We start from the raw sequence: 4,349 nt of genomic DNA, 5'->3' as shown, positions 1-4,349 counted from the left end.
CGTTAATTTGGGGAAGGTGCCGTAAAGTCCCCGCTATTTGGGGAGCTGAGGTGATGTCCCCTATATTTTAGGAAGGTGAGGGGAGCCCAATTGGGAGGGGATCCTGCTGCTTTGCCCCCCTTCAGTGGGGTGAGAAACGGATTGAGAAGCTTGAAAGAAAGAAAGAAAGAGTAGAAAAGAACAGAGATAAAAAGAAAGAAAACAAGGAAGCCCGCAACAAGAAACAAAAAAGAAAAAGAGAAAGAAAACAGAGAGATAAAAAGTGATAGAATAGAAAAAGAAGGAAAGAAACGAAAAAAGAAAGGAAGGAAATGAAAAGACAGAAATCAACAAGAAAATTAAAATAGGGAAGGAAAAGATATGAAAACATGAAAGTTTTTTCTTAATAAATATGAGAGAAAGAAAATGAATGGAAGAGAAAGAGAGAAAGCAGCAATAAAAGGAAAGAAAAGGAAAAAGAAAAGGAAAAAAGTAAGCAGAAAAGAAGGGAGGAAGGGAGGGAGGGAAGGAGGGAGGGAGGAAGGGAGGGAGGGAGGAAGGAAGGAAGGAAGGAAGGAAGGAAGGAAGGCTAAATAAAATGAAACCAATAAGCAAATAGAAAATAAAAAAAAGAGAAAGAAAGGAAGACAGAAAGAAAAAAGGACCCAAAAAAGGGGGAAATAAAGAATGCAAAACCAGAAAGTAAACAAGAAAGCAAGGAAGCAAGAAGATACAGAAAAAACTACGGAAAGTAGAGAAAGAAATCTAAAAGTTTTTTTAAAAAAGAAAGAACAAATAAAAAGAAAGAGAAAAAGAAAGAGAAAGCAAGTAAAGAAAGCAGCAAGAGAAGGAGAACGAAAAGGAAAAAGAAAAGCTGAAAAGCAGAATAGAAGAAAGAAAGAAGGAGAAAGAGGAAGATAAAGGAAAGAAAGCCAAGCAAAAAACAAAAAAAGAAAGTCACAAGAGACAATAAAAAGAAAAAAACCCCATAAAAATAAAAAAATAAGGAATAAAGAAAAAAGCAAAAAGGTAAAAAAATGAAACAGAGAAAGACACAATAACATGAAGCAAACAAGAAAACAAAAAAGAGAGAAAGAAGAAAGAAAGAGACAAGGAAGAAAGAGAAAAAGGACAGAAAGAAAGACATGAGGAAAATAAAAGAAAAAAGAAATAAAGAAAAAAGACAGAAAGCAAGAAAAAAAAAGGAAAAAGAAAGAAAAAAGATAAAATATTTAAGAAAGAAACAAAGCTAAAAGAAATGAACAAGAAAATGACAAAAGCAAAGAAAATAAAAAATAGAAGAAAGAAAGAAAGACTCAATAACGTGAAACCAAAAAGAAAAATGGAGAAACAATGAAGGAAAAGGAAAGAAACAAGAAATAATAAAAACTAAAAAAAACCAAACAAAAAATCCATTAAAAATGACGAAAGAAGAGAATATAACAGCAAAAAGATAATAAAAATGAAAGAAAAATAAAGGAAGAAAGAAAGAAAGAAAATCAAAACACAAAAGTTAACAAGAAAATGAAAAAAGTGAAGAAAAAAGAAAAGAAGAAAGAAAGACTCAATGACATGAAACCAACAGGTAAATAATTTTTTAAAGAAGACAAAAACAGGAGAAAGAGTGAAACAAAGAAGAAAGAAGAAAAGAAGAGAAAGAAAGACACAAGACAAAAGAAACCAAAAAAATGAAAGAAAACAAAAAGAAATAAGGAAGAAAGCAACAAAAAAGAAAAAAAGGAACAAGAAAGCAATAGATAAAAAATAAAAGGAAGAAAGGAAGAAAGCAACAAGAAAGTAAAAAGAAAAAATTATAAAATGAAGAAAAAAAGAAAGTAAAAAGACAGAAAGCAACAGAAAGAAAAGGAAAAAGAATAAAAGTAGAATAGAAGAAAAAGAAAGAAATAAAGCAACAGGAAACAGAAACAGAAAAAGAAAGTATAGAGACACAAAGGCAAAGGAAGAAAGAAAATGAAAAGTCAGAAATGAACAAGAAATTGAAAAAAGAGAAGGAAAAGGAAAAGAAGAAATAAACAAAAAAGAGTAAATAATATGAAACAAGAAAATAACAGAATAAGAAAAAGAAAAAAAAGAAGAAAGAATGAAAGAAGGAAGAAAGAAAAGAAGAACAAAAAAGAAAGACACAAGAAAAAATAAATGAAAAAAGAAAGAAAGCAAAGAAAGAAAGTAAGAAGACAGAAAGCAAGAAAAAAGAGAACAAAAAGAAAAAAAGAATAATAAAATGAAGAAAGAAAGAAAGGCTCAATACATGAAACCTACGAGAAAAAGGAAAATTGAAAGAAAGAGATAAAGAAAGGAGAAATCAACAAGGAAAAAAAGATTTAAAAAAGAATGAAACCAGGAAGAAAGAAAAAAAAAACAGAAAGAAAGACAAGAATAAAAAGTAAAAAAAGAAAGGAGGAAAAAAGAAAGACAGAAAGAAAAAAAAAAACAAAAAAAGAAAAGAAAGAAAATATATTAAAAAATTAATAAAGCTAAAAGAAATCAACAAAAAATGAAAAAAGCAAAAAAATAAAAAAGATAAAAAAAGACTCAAGAACGTGAAACCAAGAAGAAAAATGAAAAAAAAAGAAGAAATCAACAAGAAACCAAAAAAAGGGAAAAAAAGAGAAAACAGAAAAGAAAGAAAGAAAGAAAGAAAGAAAGAAGCAAAAAGATAAAGACATGAACAAAAGAAAGAAGACAAGGAGAAAGAAGAAAAGTATAATAAAGGAAAAGAAGAAGCAAGAAAGAAGGAACAGAAAAAGAAAGAAAGCAAAAAAGACTAAAAAATTAAAAAAAAAGAAGGAAGGAATTCGGAAGGAAGGAAGGAATTCGGAAGGAAGGAATTCGGAAGGAAGGAAGGAAGAAGGAAGGAAGGAAGGAAGGAAGGAAGGAAGGAAGGAAGGAAGGAAGGAAGGAAGGAAGGAAGGAAGGAAGGAAGGAAGGAAGGAAGGAAGGAAGGAAGGAAGGAAGGAAGGAAGGAAGGAAGGAAGGAAGGAAGGAAGGAAGGAAGGAAGGAAGGAAGGAAGGAAGGAAGGAAGGAAGGAAGGAAGGAAGGAAGGAAGGAAGGAGGGAAGGAAGGAAGGAAGGAATAAAAACCAACAACTCTTGGTATGGTAGTCCAAGAACTGATGATTTATTGAGGAAAAGATAAGAGTAAAAAAAAAGGTAAAAAAGTCCGGGCGCAGATATCGAAAACCCCTTTAAGCCGCACCGGCTATATGCCTCAATGCAGTGCTCCAGCAGCGCTGGGTCGGCCTCAGCTAGTCTGAGGCCAGAATTCTTTAATGAAGTCTCTAGATAGAGGTTAGGACCAAATGTGCCAGCGTCGGGTCTCTCCAGCAGCTAGTCTGAGGAGAAAGGACGAATTTTCAGTATGTGTTGGGATTTTTATATCCTCTATGCCCTCCCAGATACGCCCACAGTCCACCCACAGTCCTGCCTCCAAGGCTTCAAATGGCTGGTGAGGGGATTTCTGAGGTAAGGTCTTTCCTGCAATGGCTCACTGCTGCTGGGGGACAGCGGGAAGGGGCCATGTCATTGCCTTCTGTGGCGGAAACGGCTTCTCATTTGGATGCATGGCTGCCACGGAGTCAAGTTGCAGTCCCTCAGGGATAGCTCTGGGGTGCTGCCTGTGGGGACAGTTTGAAGTCTCTGGGGAGGGAGACACTTACAAAGGATTATTAGGTTCAGAATTAAAATCTGTAATCAATAACCGATTTAATAAAAAGAGTGACCTGACTAACACAACTTTATCACTACTTTTCAACATAAACACATACCTGGCAATCAAAAAGGGATATGAATAGTAATCACCATCAAACATGTAACTAGGGAACATAAAAAATTTTAACAGGGAATAACAAGGTTCAATAACAATTATTGACTTCTTAACAACTGATTATTTTTAATTATCTTAATTAATTAGACTTACAAAATCCAAACATTCAACTATGCAAAAGCCAATTCCATAACTTCATGAATAACAGAAAGAAAGAAAGAGGAAAAGAGGAAGAGAGAAAGAGAGAAAGCCAGAGAGAGAGAGAGAGAGGAGGAAGGAAAGAAAAGGAAAAGGAAAAGAGGGAGGGAGGGAGGGAGGGTGACCTCAAGGATGACAAGCTCTTCCTCAGCCTGGGCACCTTCTTCAAAGACACGCTCCACGCCCCATGTGCAGGTGAGTGCACAGCCAGGGGGATGCTCCCAGAGCTGGGCGTGGCACGGCCTGGCCGGGCACCAAAGGTTCCCCCTTTGCTGGGGCGGCTGCAGGGAATTCTGCAGTGGCTGCCAAGCTGCTTTTGGGCTCTGGGCAGCTGCTGAGGAGGTGGCTGTGCCATGGCTGGCTGCAGGCTGGGCACATGTCCTGCCCT

The 4,349-nt window shown here is 35.5% G+C and overlaps 1 long non-coding RNA gene across 1 annotated transcript in view; it reads left to right on the top strand.

The window, feature by feature from the left end:
* Positions 1-3,039: 3,039 nt before the first annotated feature.
* The window catches only part of LOC108448809, a 1,825-nt gene continuing 515 nt past the window's right edge, over positions 3,040-4,349 (top strand). Inside the window, exon 1 of the long non-coding RNA XR_001864834.1 lies at positions 3,040-4,156. This is a non-coding gene — a long non-coding RNA (uncharacterized LOC108448809). The remainder of the gene's footprint in view (positions 4,157-4,349) is intronic.

The sequence above is a fragment of the Corvus brachyrhynchos genome, unplaced genomic scaffold (genome assembly GCF_000691975.1).
Source record: "Corvus brachyrhynchos isolate BGI_N302 unplaced genomic scaffold, ASM69197v1 scaffold378, whole genome shotgun sequence".
NCBI classification, from domain to species: domain Eukaryota; kingdom Metazoa; phylum Chordata; class Aves; order Passeriformes; family Corvidae; genus Corvus; species Corvus brachyrhynchos.
This window is presented reverse-complemented; position numbering and strand designations above follow the sequence as displayed.